Genomic DNA, 17,747 nt, shown 5'->3' on the forward strand with positions numbered 1-17,747 from the left:
CTGTACACCCAGATATTTGATACTGGCAGAATTGTTTTTAAAGGGAGATAGTTTTAATAAGGAATTCCAGTTTTCCGTATTGATATTTATATTCAAGAGTTCTGATTTAGAATTATTAATTTTGAAATTGGATATTGAGCTAAAGATTTTGAACTCATCACTCAGATTCTTGAGCGACTTTAGAGGGTTAGATAGAATAATAAGCATGTTGTCTGCAAATGTGGCTGTTTTATGTTCAATTTTGTTGCATGTTATGCCATTAATGTTTGGGTTGTCTCTAATTTTTTGGGCCAAGACTTCCATTGTTAGGACAAATAGTAACGGGGATAAAGGACAGCCTTGTCTTGTGCCGTTCCTAATTTCAAACGATGAGGATAGCTCGCCATTGATCTTAATTTTAGCAGAAGGATTTATATATAGAGCCATTATTTTATCTAGTATGAAGTCTGGGAAGCCAAATTTTATAAGGGTTAATTTTAGAAATTGCCAATCTACCCTATCAAACGCTTTTTCTGCGTCGATCGCCAGGAGGGCTATCGAGATATTATGTCTTTGGGCATATTGAATAATGTTGAGTATTCTCATTGTATTATCTTTTGTTTCTCTGTTTGGAATAAAACCCGCTTGTTCGGGGTTTATAAGTGACGGTAATAATGGCTGTATTCTGTTTGCAATTACTTTAGCATATATTTTGACATCGTTATTTATTAGTGATATTGGCCTATAATTGCTACAAACTGTAGGATCTTTTCCCTCCTTTGGGATTAGGGTTAAGTGGGCCGTCGTAGATTCTTTCCGGAATGGGTTGGCCAAATTGGTGTTATTCAGGTAGTGAGTAAGTTACGGGGTCAAAATGTCCTTAAATTCTTTATAGTAGGTAGCTGAAAATCCATCAGGGCCTGGGCTCTTTCCTTTTGGGCTTTTCATAATTATTTCTTCAATTTCCTGGGGTGAAAAGGGGGCACTAAGTATAGTTTTTTGAGGGTCAGAAATCTTAGGTAGTTCAACTCCATCCAACACTGTATTTATTTTTTGTGTCTTATCTTGATAAGATTGCTTATTGGTCTCTAGATTGTAAAGTTCTTCATAATAAGCGTTAAAAACTTTAGCTATGTCTTCTGTTGTATGTTTGAGGGTGTTCGCTTTATCCTTTATTTTTGGGATGTAGGTTGTTGTATCATGTTTTTTAACCAGGGAGGCAAGTTTTTTGCCGAATTAATCAGAGTGTATATATGAAGTAAACTTAGCATAATGTAGGTACTTTTCTGTGTTGAGATTCAATATATCTTTAAGTTCCGATCTCAATCTAAATAAGTCTTTTTCAGTCTTAAGACAAAGAGTTTTTTTGTGTAACTGCTCTAGTTTTTGGATCTTTACTAATAATTCGTTCATCTCTTTATTTTTTTCTCTTTTTTTCCTGGAACCTAGTTCAATCAAACATCCCCTGATAATCGCTTTGTGGGTTTCCCATATGTTAGCATTACAAAGGCCATCTGGGCAGTTCTCGTTGAAGAAGTGTTTTAAACACTCTGAGATGTATGTTTTGTCCTCTGTGTGTTTCAAAAGACTTTCATTAAATTTCCAATTAAATGCCCGTCTCTCTTTAGGGTTCCATTCCAATGAGAGAAAGTGGGGAGCATGATCTGAGTGTGTTATCAGACCGTAGCTTGTTTTTTTTATTAAACCAAGCATAGTGTGTGGTACTAGTATATAGTCAATTCTAGAGTATTTTTTATGAACTGGTGAGAAAAAGGAGAACTCCTTAGTGGTTGGATATTTTATTCTCCATACGTCAATTAGTTGTGATTCTGCTAATAATTTTCTGATAAGCTTAAGTTGTTTGTATGTTAACGCGGAGGAGCTGTTAGAAGTATCTAACGAAGGTTGTAGTGGTACATTGAAATCCCCTCCTAATATTAGCAATCCTTCTTTGAAATGCTCTAAGGTCTCGAGTGTAGATTTAATGAACTTGACTTGTCCTACATTTGGGGAGTAAATATTTGCGAAAGTAAACATTTTATCAAAGATACTGCCCTTGACAAATACGAATCTTCCCTCTGGATCTATCTTGGTTTCTTTTAGCTTAAAATGTGTTCTTTTATTAATAACTATGGATACTCCTTTATTTCTCTTAAGGGGAGATGAAGAGTTAAACCATTGAGTGAAGGTTTTGTTTTTTGTAAGGGGGGTGTATGATTTTTTAAAGTGGGTTTCTTGGAAGAATATAACATCAGTTTTCAGTTTTTCTAGAAATTGTAGAATTTGGAGTCTCTTATGCGGGATATTGATACCTTTTACATTATACGTAACAATATTCAGTTCAGCCATAATCTAAATGGAAAGATGTAGCGGCCGAGTTTTGTATAGTCAGCATGTTGATATTGCAGTACAATGTGTAGGGAGATTTAAAGAGGATAGGAGAGGGTGATTCTAGAGAGTCGGGAAGAAAAAAAAGGAAAGAACATGTTTCAAAAGTGAAAACAATTATTGTTTTATGCAGCTGGTTGGAAACAGAGGGGTCTCCTCTTTCCATACCAGAGTAGTTTGCAAAAAAAATTACCATTCTTGGGGGGAGGTGTCAGGCCTCAATTATAGTAATGGAGTCTCACACTCCTGGGGCTCCCCCCAGCAAAATCTTAGGAAATAGTTAGCAAGAATAACAACCAACATCAGCTATACCATGTATTGATAACAAAACTATGTCATGGAATTATGATAGCTAGCGAACCATAAAATACTATAAATTCAAGGTCAGTGAACATTAGAGAATAAAGGATATATCTTAGGCTCTTAAAATGCTCATGGACCCTGATGGATCATAACCGAGAAAGAACAAAAAGAAAGCAGAGAAAAATAAAAATAAATAAATAAATACTTCCAAAATCTGAAGAAGAATGATATCTTGGTTTGTAGACTCTATAGATGAGTAATGTTCTCCAGTCTATTCCGTTTTAATTTCGTTCCTCTCTGTCCCGTCCTTTGGGGGTTTTTGATGGATCAGCCTCTGATTTTTTCATTCTTTTGGTTTTTAGTGGTGTCGTTTTCTCCCATTCACCTGAAGTGGGAATAGATGGTAAATTCAGTTTTTCTTCTGATGTAATCCAATCTGGGATCTGTATATGATTTAATTCCAGTTTGTTTAGCACATAAGGAAGGTCATCTGGCGTCTTGATTGTTAGCGTTTTGTTTGCCCAGGAGATCATCAGTCCAAATGGAAACAGCCATCTATATATAATGTTTCTTTCCCTGAGGGCTCTAGTTAGTGGTTGTAGTTGTCTCCTCAGATCCAGAGTAAGTTTTGAAAGGTCTTGATAGATTTGGATTTCATTCTCCTCGTACTCGATCTTTTTCGCACTTCTGGATTTTGCCAGTATCTCTTCTTTGGCCCTGAAACTTTGGAGGCAGCACAAGATATCTCTGGGTTTGTCTTGGCCTATCGATTTTGGTCTGAAGTCTCTGTGAGCTCTTTCTAGCCCAATATCAGGGTTTTCTTCTTTACCCAAAAGTTCATTGAAAATTCGGTTCAATACCATTGGTATATCTTTGTCTGGTACCAGTTCGGGTATGCCTCTTATTCGTAGGTTATTTCTCCTTGATCTGTACTCCAAGTCGTCTATGTGGAGTTTTTGCAGATAGATTTCTTTTTGTTTATCAAGGAGGATTTCTGTGACTTTTTCTGAGTGTTGGATGATTTGGGTGCAAGTTTCTTCCAGAGTATGAACCCTTGTGAAGACTTGTCTCACGTCACCTCGTAGTTCGGATATGTCATCTTTCACTGTTTGAGTAAATTCTTTAAATAGGCTCTTTCATTCAGTGGTTGGCAAAGTTTTTATGTAGTCTTTAAGATCCATCTTGTCTTGTGATGTTTCCGCTTCTTCTTCGCTGTCTGACCAAATAGATGCTGTTGATTGTTCGTTTGTTTTATCGTCCGTCTTTGGTCTGTTGCCTTGTTTATTGTCAAAGGTCAGTTTTTTGTTGGGTTTGTCGTTTTCAGATGCTTTTTTGGGGTTTTACTATTTCTTTCTTCGCTCGGGTTTCTGGATGTTTTTCCCATGGTTGTTTGTTAGAATGTAATTTTGCTGGGGAGAATGAGGTAGGAATTATTTTTTCATTGCACTTTGGTCGTGTGTTGGTAAGTTGATCTTATATTTTGTTTTCTTGAGCGCATTACTTTGTCTCTTGTGTTGAGGATGTTTTCCTTGTATGGCACTGGGGATTCTTTAAGTAGTTCTAAAGAATTAGTAAGTGATAGGATGGCTGGATGATAGTTCTTGTGTCGCAATGCTTGTCCCTTATACTGGGTATTTTTTCCCTTGTACAGTACTAGGGCTGTTTAAATAGTTCAGTGGTTATGATGAATGACAAGCGAGTTAGATGATATATCACATGCAATATTGTTTTGCTCCTGATATATGGGATATTTTCCTTGCATAGGACTAGGACAAATTAGGTAATGTTAGGTAATGTTCCTTATATCGTTACAGCTTGTTTTTTTTTTTTTAATATATATATATTTTTTTAATTGCATATACAGTGTGGGGGGGGGGGGGGACTTGTTGCTATCCCAGCACTAAAAAATAGCTCCTGTTTCCACACTTCTGCACACCTATCCTCAAGCTGGAAGGCAGGGAGACACGACTTGGCAGTTTGTCCTTTACCCTGCACTGCTATGGTCTGCTGGTATTGTCCTAGCTAGTGACACTCCGGTCACTTCCTCCGTGCCTCTGCACCAGGACTAGGATCGCGTCTGGGGCCGGCCGAAAATTTAGTCCGTGGCTTCAATGGTGCCGCTAGGCCGCCGCCACAAAGGTCTGTATAACCGCTCCGAACTCACCGGCACTAGATCCCCCGGTCAGCGGTACCGTCCGATGTGCTGTACGGCCCCTTCCTTTTTTTTTCTTTTTTTTTTCCCCAGTGTTCTGGAGCTGCGTTCGGTGCTGGGCCGGCCGGAAATTTAGACCGCGGCTTCTAGGGTGTCGCTAGGCCGCGACGGCAAAAGTCTGTGTGTTGGCTCCAATCTCCCCGGTGCTGGGTCCCGCAGGTCGTCGGAACCGCTAGAAGTGATGTAGGGTGCCGGTGAGGCTTTTTGGTATGTTTTTTTTTAGTCGAGTCTCCGGAGCCCCGGTAAATCGCGTCCTCTCTGTCTCTGCCGTTAGCCACGCCCCCTATATTACTTATTTTTAATGTCAGAAACCATTCAGTGTAACAACAATAGGAAACATTAGAAAGGGGGCAAATACTTTTTCAGATTACTGAACTTAAATACAGCACACTTTTAAAGGGCTATTTCCCCTGCCCTTTCAGCTATAGGACAAGTAATGATCATGGTGGGGTGCTAAGAAAGTAATACACACATTGTATCCCTGCATACAGTAAATATGATATGATTGGGACTATTCTCCATGTCTCATGCAATATATATAGGCAAACCTCCTAACCGTGCCAGGCGGCTGGTGGTTTGTCCCGGTTTCAACTGTTTGTAAAATCTTCAGTGGGTCTTTTGCTGTTTCCCTTGGATTCTTTCTCACCTCTTTCCACATTGCCTGTTTTGCTCTTGGATTGATCTTAAGAGGATGCTCACTCCTACGGAGAGTAGTAACAGTCCTGAATATTCTCCATTTGTACACCGTTTACCTACACGTGGATTAAGGTACACCCAGGTCTTTCGTAATGCTGCAGTAGCCTTTCCCAGATTCATGTATCTCTATTACACGAGCCCGTCTTCTGAGACATTCTGAAAGATGTTGTCAATAACCAGGCTTTGTGTGCTTTTATTTAATAAGCAGAGCACCTGTGAAACCCACACTTCCGACCTCACCTCCTTAATTGAAACACCTTTTGCCAGTTAGCTCTTGGAGAAGTCATTAACACAGAGGTTCACTTACTTTTTCCTCTTGCACTGTGAATATTTACTTAATGTGCTCAATAAACGACATGAAAAGTACAACCTCTTGGTCTGTTATCACTTTAGATTGTGTTTGTCTAAAATTGTGACATTCTATTAGTAATCAATGCAGTAATTCAGGTACTTCCAAAGGGTTCACTAAGGCTACGTTCACATCTGCTCCAGGGTCCCGTTCCGACGTTCCGTATGAGTTTTCCGTCAGAACGAGACCCTGTCTCGATTTCAATGGTTCCGTTTGGTTAAGTTGTGCAAGGGTTCCGTCGTTGACTGAATCAATAGCGTAGTTGACTACGCTATTGAATCCGTCAAAACAACGGAACTCTTGTACAACAAAGACAAACGGAAATCATTGGCACTGGATCCGTTACCATTGAAATCAATCGTGATTGGAAAGGAAATCTATGATTTACGTTTGTGTCAGTTAGGTCTCCGTTCCGACGTAAAGCTCCGACACAACGTTGGAACGGAGCACTGACGCAGATGTGAATGAAGCATTACTTTGTCTTGCAACTGTAAGTGCAATCCAGCCTTGAACCTCAACGCATGCAAGTACATCCATCGAGTATAGAGCATCATTGCAAGTAATAAATAATTGAATACCTATCATGGGTCATGAGTGCTGCCAAAGTGATTTTTTCCAAAAAAGCTGTTTGTAGATGGGCCACTTTCCTATGGGACCTGATTTATCCATAGAGGCAGGCCATGCAACCGCTATAGGGCCTGTGGTGAGAGAGGGCTTTGCACTGAAGTGCTTTTACTTCTTGCTGAGTTATACCGTTTGCCTGCCACTAGAGGGAGCTTGCGGCATAAAAAAATCATATAGCTCCATTGAGTTCAATACTAGCTATATTAATCCATATGCAGTGAGCTCCCCCTAATGGTGGCTGCATGCAGTCAAAATTATAATTTTTAATAAGAAGTAGTCACCCACATATCACTTTCTCTTCTGGCTGGTGGAAGTCATCCTTTTGCCAGAGCTCATTCATGTAGGATGTAGCTCGGTCTGTTATTCTATGTGTCCCTATGATAACTCTACATGTTCTAAAAGCTTATGTAACTTAAAACGTCCTGGGCCCATCTCCTTGAAGCACAATTAGTCAGGAGCATAATTGAATTTCAGAAGATGTAACACACATTGGTAGATCAAGAAAAGTTCTGAGCACTCACTGGTGGATGTAGAAAGGATCTTTTGACCCTTCTTCACATGTACAGGGTGCCATATATATGGACTTAGCCACATTGTTTCCAGGCATCTTTATACAGGAGCCAAGAGATAGGCAGAAGGGTTCCGTTTTTTAGTAATTATGCTTTATTAACATATGCGTTTAGGGTATTCACCTGGATTTCTCATGAGAAAATGTGTGTAAATGTAATCCAAAAGTGTACAACCCCTTAAAGCAATGGTGTCAAATAATGTATGAATTTAAGCCACAAGTTAAGAGTAACATGCTAGAAGCATTGCTGAAAGCACAACATTTTATTAGTGGATCCTGTGATAATAAATAAGAACACAGTGTTTACAGGAAAAAGACACAAGACTTATCTCTGCTATTTAAGACATCGGAGAGAGCACATTTTCATTCTAGACACATATATTAGCATAAGCACAACATCTCCTGCACTCAGTAACACAGCCACAAATCCCACAATGGGTTAAAAACTGGTTGAATGGAACAGCTACCCTGCAAGTCAGCACCGGGGTCCCCTCTGAACACCCTACACCCACATCGACTTCAACATTTGGCGTTCTCGGCAGGAGGTTTTCGATGTTATAGCTTTAGTCTTGCATTAAAGGTCTTTCTGAGCAACGTATTAGTCTTGGCTAGTTGATAAGTACTGATGAAGTAATGTAAGAACCTTGACTACACTTGCGATAAAATAAATTAAAAAAATTAAAAGATTTAACTATTGGTGAATTGTATTGACGTAATGTTTAATAGATGGTTGTCATGAACAAGAAATGTCTTCTTCTAATCACTGATTTATTTTCTCACAGAGATGTATAATTCTAAATCCATATCCTGAATTTAGCAACACCGAGATGTTTCTATAAGGTGACCTTTCACTGAAGTACAAAAGAATGACCTGGGTGTCGAGTTAAAGAGGGGCGTGAATGGTTGCTAGGAAGGACAGGTCTTGTGGGGCATTCTAATTCAACCCGAGTATGCCCACACACATGCAAACATACAACTGATACCTATGAATGATTTACATATGAGTATATGTACCAAAGTACAAATACATACATACATACATACATACATACATACATACATACATACATATATACATACACTACCGTTCAAAAGTTTTGGGTCACTTAGAAATGTCCTTATTTTTGCAAGAAAAGCACAGTTTTTTTCAATGAAGATAACATTAAATTAATCAGAAATACACTCTATACATTGTTAATGTGCTAAATGACTATTCTAGCTGCAAACGTCTGGTTTTTAATGCAATATCTACATAGGTGTATAGAGGCCCATTTCCAGCAACCATCACTCCAGTGTTCTAATGGTACATTATGTTTGCTAACTGTGTTAGAAGGCTAATGGATGATTAGAAAACACTTGAAAACCCTTGTGCAATTATGTTAGCACCGCTGTAAACAGTTTTGCTGTTTAGAGGAGCTATAAAACTGACCTTCCTTTGAGCAAGTTGAGAATCTGGAGCATTACATTTGTGGGTTTGATTAAACTCTCAAAATGGCTAGAAAAAGAGAGCTTTCATGTGAAACTCGACAGTCTATTCTTGTTCTTAGAAATGAAGGCTATTGCATGCGAGAAATTGCCAAGAAACTGAAGATTTCCTACAACGGTGTGTACTACTCCCTTCAGAGGACAGCACACACAGGCTCTAACCAGAGTAGAAAGAGAAGTGGGAGGCCCCGCTGCACAACTGAGCAGCAAGACAAGTACATTAGAGTCTCTAGTTTGAGAAATAGACGCCTCACACGTCCTCAACTGGCAGCTTCATTAAATAGTACCCGCAAAACGCCAGTGAGAACGACTACAGTGAAGAGGCGACTCCGGGATGCTGGCCTTCAGGGCAGAGTGGCAAAGAAAAAGCCATATCTGAGACTGGCTAATAAAAGGAAAAGATTAATATGGGCAAAAGCACGCAGACATTGGACAGAGGAAGATTGGAAAAAAGTGTTATGGACAGACGAATCGAAGTTTGAGGTGTTTGGATCACACAGAAGAACATTTGTGAGACGCAGAACAACTGAAAAGATGCTGGAAGAGTGCCTGACGCCATCTGTCAAGCATGGTGGAGGTAATGTGATGGTCTGGGGTTGCTTTGGTGCTGGTAAAGTGGGAGATTTGTACAATGTAAAAGGGATTTTGAATAAGGAAGGCTATCACTCCATTTTGCAACACCATGCCATACCCTGTGGACAGCGCTTGATTGCAGCCAATTTCATCCTACAACAGGACAATGACCCAAAGCACACCTCAAAATTATGCAAGAACTATTTAGGGAAGAAGCAGGCAGCTGGTATTCTATCTGGAATGGAGTGGCCAGCACAGTCACCAGATCTCAACCCCATAGAGCTGTTGTGGGAGCAGCTTGACCGAAGAAGTGCCTATCAAACCAATCCAACTTGTGGGAGGGGCTTCTGGAAGAATGGGGTGAAATTTCTCCCAATTACCTCAGCAAATTAACAGCTAGAAGGCCAAAGGTCTGCAATGCTGGAATTGCTGCAAATGGAGCATTCTTTGACGAAAACAAAGTTTGAAGGAGAAAATTATTATTTGAATTAAAAATAATTATTTCTAACCTTGTCAATGTCTTTACTATATTTTCTAGTCATTTTGCAACTCATTTGATAAATATAAATGTGAGTTTTCATGGAAAACACAAAATAGTCTGGGTGACCCCAAACTTTTGAACTGTAGTGTACATACATACATATATGTGTGTATGAGCGATGTAACCCTCTGTGTTTCCTAAACTGTTGGTATCTTCTCCTAGAAAAAGTCACTGCCCCCGAGATTCTAAAAAAAAAAAAAAAGACAGGAATCGGTAAATCTTTTGGAAATAATTAATCTTGGAGAAGGAGCGCAAACCAGGGGCAGGAGAATTAGTTTGGGTCTAGTCTAGGCTGGTGATGTTGGCACGGCCACCGGGAGGCGCCACAATGCGCTATGCAGTGCGACGGGAAATATTGTCATCAACCTGTGCCCCTGCAAGAACAAGTCAATAAGAGGTAAGACACAAATTGTCCAGAATATTTGAAGAAGAGGAAACAGCAAATTGGAAAATCAGAGATGTTTCCTGTTTATAAACGCACGTGTAACGCCTGGTAGACACAACCAATTTTCTTCCTTTTCTTTTTGTTTTTTCCTTGTTGTATTCCAAGGGCCATAACATTTTATTTTTCCGTCGTTATAGCCATATGGGGGCTTGTTTTTATCTGGTTAAGTTGTAGTTTTTAATGGCACCATTTAATGTACTATATAATGTACTTTGTGGGATGGCGTTCACCATGCGGTAAAAACAACATGTTAACCTTTTTCTGCGGAGCCAGATTACGGCGATACCAAGTTTATTTTGTTTTCGTTATGATTTACTATTTACAAAGAAAAAATTATTTGTTCAAAAATAAAATGTTTGTGTCACGATATTCTGAATGTCTTAACTTTTTTATTTTTCTGTTGACGGAGCGGTGTGAGAGCCTTTTTTTTGCAGGGCTAGCTGTAGTTTTTATTGGCCTTGACAAAGCATGGGCATACGTGAAACGGCCGTAGGCTTGAGCTCCACATCCATACTGCCTTTGTTTGTTTGCCACAACATTAAATGAAAATTCAACTGAATGGTGAGTGCCGTGGATCTCTTCTACTTTTATTATTGTACTTGTGCTTGTCTCATCACAACACTGAGCACCACCTGTTGTGGATCCAATTGAATCCGTTTAGACTCATGTGGTCGTCTGATTATTGAGACTTATAGCGCTCCATGAGCCAAAGCAGTGACGATCTTTTTATCACTTTGAACATTTGTGTAGTTTTTATTGGTACGACTTTTGGTTACATACAACATTTTTATCACTTTTTATTATATTTTTTTTGGGGGGGAAGTGAAATAACAACAAAACAATGCAATGCTGTTTATTTTTTTTCTGTGGGGTTTACTCGGTGGGTTAAATAATGTGATATTTTACTAGTTCAGACTTTTACGGACGTATTACGTTTAATTTTTTTATTGTTTACATCATTTTTTTGTATAAAATGGGGGATTTTTTAACTTTTTATATTTTTTAAAATGTTATTAAAGGGTATCAAACGTTAAAAAAAGCTTTTCACGTGTCATAGTGACATGTCAGAAGTTTTGATCGGTGGGTGTCCAAACACTGAGACCTCGGGTGAGCGCTTTTACTGTTTTGTGTCTGATCAGCCTTCTTCTGAAAGTCGAGCATGCGGTGTATGGACCCATAATTGAGCCTGTACACCGCTCCGAGGAAAGCCGATCAGAAACACCCAAGCACTACTGCCACTTTGTTTTAGCCATCAGTGCTCGGACCCCCACCTATCAAAACTTCTGACATGTCACATGTCAAATGTATTTTAAAGGTTTAGCTACTTTTTTTTTAGTCATTTGGCAAGGCTTATCGGAGGGGGAGAATGGCCAGGATCGGAGTTATTGCCAATTTGTTTCCTACCACTAGAGTAAAAATATGAGCAGAAACACATCTAAACACCCCCTTTGCCTATGCGCCATTTTTCGACTCGTAACCCGGATGTTTACTGGCATCTGGATCACAGAGATTTTCGGTCTCCTCAGCTTTCATGACTTTGTGAAAGTGAGATTCTAGACTCTGTATATCCTGAACTTTTATTTTTAGGAGGTGTTGTGTGTCAGGATCTACTCCAGTTAGACTTTTATCCATACACATTTACTTTTATGCCTTTTATTACCTGTGTGCCTGCAGTATTCAGGTTTCATTTTTGTACGTCAAAAGTGTGAAAATTGTCCGGCACCAAAAGGTTTTATTCAAATTGCTGTTTTGATGAATGGATCCCTGAATCTTTGCTGACACGAGTTTTCCATGTCCTAGTCAAGCAATGGTGGAATGGACAGTCTGAAATGAAGAACTCACCTGACAAGCTGAATCCAGACTGGTGTAGGCTCCTTATGGGCTACGCTGGTTGTTTGGCAGGTGATGTCTTGGCAGAAGGGGCAGGTGTTACGGCTTTTGGAGTCTCGAAACTTCGCAGACGGGTCCATCATACAGTCCACGAGCGACTCCTCGCAGCTCTGCAAGCTGAAGAGATATTATTATACAATGTTAGGCTTAAAGGAAAAAGATTTGCTGTCTAAAAACTTTTCCAAATTATTTTTCCTCACAGCTGTGCCCTTCTTCCAGATCCTCCTACAACTATTCAACCATTTTCCAGATGGTCTTACTAGACCATCCCAAACACTATCAATAGGAGTTGACTCAAGGTTAGTGCCACCCTTTGTTGTTTCCTTATGATCATACTCTGCCTTGACCTGGATGTCATCCTAGAAGCTACAGTAACCAAATAATCTACAGTTGTTCCTCGCCGGAATCAATACTGAATGAGCACTGAAAAATTATACAAAGATCAGTCAGTTCCAGCCCCTATCTGTTAAAAAATGTGAACAGAAACACCCCATTTTCCACAGGATAGGTAATGAATATCTGGTCGGTGGGGGGCCAACTGCTGGAATCCACACCGATCTCGAGCTTTCCTTGCTGTTTCTGGGAACCCCATAGGAATGGAGCGGTACTGCACATGCTTGACCACCGCTCCATTCATTTCTATCGGCTGCCATAAAAATGAATGTAACGGTAGCCAAGCATGTGCACTACCGCTTCATTCCTATGTGGCTCCCAGGAACGGCAAGATAAGCCTCGTGATTGGTGGGGATCCTAGCAGTTGAACCCAAACCGATCCGATATTTATCACCTATCCCGTGGAAAGGTGATAAATATTGATTATGGAAAAACGTCTTTAACCCCTTAATGACCAGCTTATTTTAGACCTTAATGACCAAGCCATTTTTTGCGTTTTTCCATCGTCTCATTCAAAGAGCTATAACTTTTTGATATTTGCATCAACATAAGGTCTTGTTTTGTGCGGGACAAGTTGTAATTTTTAATAGCACCATTTTGGGGTACATAGAATTTTATGATTAACTTTTATGAACTTTTTTTGCGGGGAGAATAAAAAAAACGGCAATTTCGCCACACTTTTTTGCGTCCCAAATTTGCGCCGTTTACCGTGTGGTATAAATTACATAATAACTTTATTCAGCGGGTTGTTGCGATTGCAAAGATACAAATTTATATAGATTTTGTATGTTTTACTACTTTTACACAGTGAAAACACTTTTTTCCAAATTATTTGTTTTTGTGTCTCCATATTTGAAGAGCCATAAATTTTTTATTTTTTCCTCGATGCGGTTGTATGAGGGCTTTTTTTGCAGGATGACTTGTAGTTTTTATCGGTACCATTTTGGAGTAAATGCAACTTTTTGATCACTTTTTGTCATATTTTTTTTAAGGCAGGATTCAAAGAAAACAGCAATTTTTGCATGGTTTTTCATTTTATTTTTTATGACGTTCACCGTGCGAGTTAAATGATGTAAAAACTTTATAGTTGGGGTCGTTACGGACACGGCAATACCAAATATGTGTACAGTTTTTATTTTTGTTTTTTTTTAATTTATGTTTATTCAATACCATATAAAATTCCATACAAGTAAGGAATAAAGAAAACACAACTATACACATATTTTTACATTTTCCTCCCACCCCCACCCCCCACCCTCTCAAGACCGATCTTACCACTCCCCCCAATAGGTTTTACAGTGTTTGCCTTGATTATAGATTCTCTCATATTTCATTATAATTTTCACATTATTTACCCAAGCATTAACCTCCGGTGCGGAGCTAGATATCCACTTTCTAACTATTAGTAATTTTGCAATAAATAATAGTTTTATTAATCCACATTTTTTTTCCTTAGAAATGTTTCATTCGGAGTCATCACCCAGCAACACCAGTTGAGGTTGAAACACTATATCTGGATCTATTTTTTCCAAAATGTTTTTAAAAATTCTATGCCAGTAATCGGCAATCTTAATACAATTCCATAACATGTGCGAGTAGTTTGCCTCCGCCGCACCACATCTGGGGCAGTTAGAGGCTTTATTAATGGAGAACTTACTCAGAAGGGCTGGCGTATAGTAAAGCCTATGTATCAAATTGAACTGAATAAGCTGATGGTTCACGCTTATCGATACTTTACAAATATTTTGAAATATTATGTTCCAATCAAGAACACAATCGTTATTCAATTCCTTCTCCCATTTTATAACACAATTGAATTTTATTTTCCTTGACTTTATTTCCATCAGGGATTTATACAACCTGGAGAGAGGTTTTTTTTCATATTTGTATTTTCTCAGTTTTTTGTAAAAGTCATCCATATGGTCTTTATTGAGAGGATTGCCATCTTTACATTTATCAAATGCGTGCTTTAATTGGATATAGGAGAATCTTTCCTTCTCCGTCAAGTCAAAATCAACTGATAATTTTTCCCATGTTTTGACTTTTCCTTCTTCCATTATGTCTAGTACATATCTAATCCCTCTAAGTTTTAACAATGGTAACTCTGGGATAGCCTTACATTCTTCTATATTAAGATTGTGCCATAACGGAGAAAAGGATAAAAAACCATTTCGACCAGTCATATTTCTTAAACTGTTCCAGCATTCATGCGGGAGTTGTGCCGTAACTGTTTCCATAACTCCAGATTTTAATTGAACAGATTCTAACACCTCATAAATATCTGAAAAGCGGCCTTTAACCTCTTAACGCCGAAGGACGGATATATCCGTCCTCTGCAGCTGCTAGTTCGCTCAGGAGGACGGATATATCCGTCCTGTGATCGCGCGGGTACTGTCACTGTACCCACGCGATCAGCGGCAGGAGCACGGCTGTTATACACAGCCTGGCTCCTGCTACAACTGCCGGAATCGAAGCGCGCTCCGATTCCGCCAGTTTAAGCCATTAAATGCCGCTGTCAATAGTGACAGCGGCATCTAATGTGTTTGACAGAGGGAGGGAGCTCCCTCTGTCACCCGATCGGCGCCCCCGCAAACAAATCACGGGTCGCCGTCGGGTTTCCATGGCAGCGGGGGGTCTAACAAAGACCCCCAGGTCTGCCTTCAGCATCTGCCTGTTAGGCGATGCCGGAGGCATGACCTAATAGGTTGCCTGTCAGTTTTACACTGACAGGCAATAATGCTTTGGTATACTAAGTATACCAAAGCATTATATATGCGATCGGCAGATCGCATAGTGAAGTCCCCTGGTGGGACTAAAAAAAAAAATGTCAATCAGTTAAATAAAGTTGGTGAAAAAAAAAATAATAATAATTACAGTGAAAATCAAATAAAACGACTTTTTTTGCCCAAAAAGTGGTTTTATTTAGTAAAAGTGTCAAAACAAATCACACATACACATATATGGTATCCCCGCGATCATAACAACTTGAACAATAAAATGAACACATTAATTAAACCGCCGGATGAACGGCGTCCAAAAAATACGCAAATGACAACGGCAAAATTCTCTCTTTTCTCCCATTCCCCCCATAAAAAATTAAATAAAAGTTAATCTATAAGTCCTATGTACCCCAAAATAGTACTAATAAAAACTACACATTGGCCCGCAAAAATCAAGCCCACATTGACGGAAAAATAAAAAAGTTACGGCTCTTGGAATGCGGCGATGCAAAAACAAGTAATTTTTTTCTAAAAGGCTTTTTATTGTGCAAACGTAGGAAAACATGTAAAACCTCTACATATTTGGTATCCCCGTAATCGTGCCGACCTATAGAATAAAGTTAACATGTTATTTACGCTGCATAGTAAACGGCGTAAATTTATAACGTGAAAATCAATGCTGGAATAGCTGCTTATTTTCAATTCTCTCCTAAAATAAAGTTAATAAAAGTTAATCAATATATTATAAGCATCTAAAAATGGTACAATTACAAAACACAACTCGTCCCGCAAAAAACAAGCCCTTATACGGCTATGTCAATGGAATAAAAAAAAAGTTACGACTCTTGGAATACGACTGTGAAAAAACAAAAAATAATCCTTGGTCATTAACGTGCAAAATGGCCCGGTCATTAAGGGGTTAATGTTAGTGATCAACCATTGTAGGAACTCGGCCTTATCCCATTCTTGTATGTATTGTGATTGTGCTGCTAGGCAATATACTCTAATATCTGGAAATGCTAGTCCTCCTTGTTCTCTTGAAGGACATAAATAGTCTAGCTTAATCCGAACTCTCTTCCTTCTCCAAATCAGGTTATTTATGATTTTCTTAAAATATTTATCTTGTATCCACACCGGGGTAACCCCAAAAACACATAAAAGTTTGGGGATCAACACTGTTTTAATCAAGACAATTTTATCGGCTTTTGATATTGGCAATTCGTTCCACATTCTTTTTTTTTTTTCCATTTCTTTTATAAGGGGGAACAAATTATAATCCAAAAATTATTTTATATTATTTGAAATGTCTATACCCAAAGTACAGCTTACAGCTGATGGAGCATGCTTACTGCCACGTATGTTGTGTGGCTCGGGGGGACAGGGCAACGGGGTCCCCTGTTCAAGTGATTTTGCGGGTCCCAGCAGTCACCCCCCCCCCTACCAGTCTAACATTTACCACCTATCCAGTGGAATTAATATTTTTAGCTGGAATATCCCTTTAAGAAGAATCAATATTTGACTACAAAGAATGTAAATCGAGTCATGACTGCCCATACATTGCCCTTCGGAGGTAGAGGAATGTACAGGAAGTCCTTACTGTGCCACCGCAGGGTAAATTATGCATTCCATGGTGTCCAGTGAAATCAAAGGACCATCAATCTAATGCATGAGCATGTTTGGTCCTCTAGAACAAGAGCCACTCTTTGAAGTCGCTCTCTATTCTGGGCGATAAGGACCCCAAATGAATGTTGAAAATAAATGGGCTGCCCGGACCTTCAGAGGGAGAGAGGCTTTTTGTTGCCGCTCTTCACTCTGGCTGATAAATGAGGTTGCTTTTCGTGGGATCCCCTTCCATTGACTCATGGTATTATAAATTGGGTCTTCTAAACCAGACAAGTTGGTCTTTTCGGTGGGATCGGCCAAAGATCTCCTCTATATAGGACCCAACAGTTCCCTACCTACAGATGTCGATAGAAAGAAGATGAAGCATGTAGGATTTCTACATGCCTGATCCTTTGTTTCCCAGTAAAATTGACCTTTTTTCAGACGAACGTAGAATACGTCCGTGTGACAGCCGTTAAAACAACGGCTGTCACACGGATGCATGTATTTCAATGGGGCCGTTCACACGGCCGTTTTTTCAACGGACCGTGTGAAGGGTCCGTTGAAAAATAGAACATGTCCTATTTTCTTCCGTTTTCACGGATCCCTCCATAGACTCAAGTCTATGGGGATCCGTGAAAACGGGACCCGCACGGGGGCAACTCAGATGTGAAAATTGGCCGTTATTCACATCTGAGTTTCCCCATGTTTGTCTGAATAAGGCCTAAAGCTCAGGTTTTTTTTTAAATGTAGACCCGCTTTGAAGCACTAGAGGGCACAATATGACTGGTAGGACTTGGGCTGGGTCTTGGGTTTACTGCCAGTGCAGAGAAGCGAATATTACAATAGAGCACAGCTTATTAATGTGCCACACCAGTGAATTCATCTGTTATGTATAGGAACAAACTGTAAGAATGAAACATAATAAATATTCCTATCTCAATAAAAGTGATATGTTTCCAAGTCGCAATTGAGCTGA

This window comes from Rhinoderma darwinii, chromosome 3, assembly GCF_050947455.1.
Source record: "Rhinoderma darwinii isolate aRhiDar2 chromosome 3, aRhiDar2.hap1, whole genome shotgun sequence".
Lineage (NCBI taxonomy): Eukaryota > Metazoa > Chordata > Amphibia > Anura > Rhinodermatidae > Rhinoderma > Rhinoderma darwinii.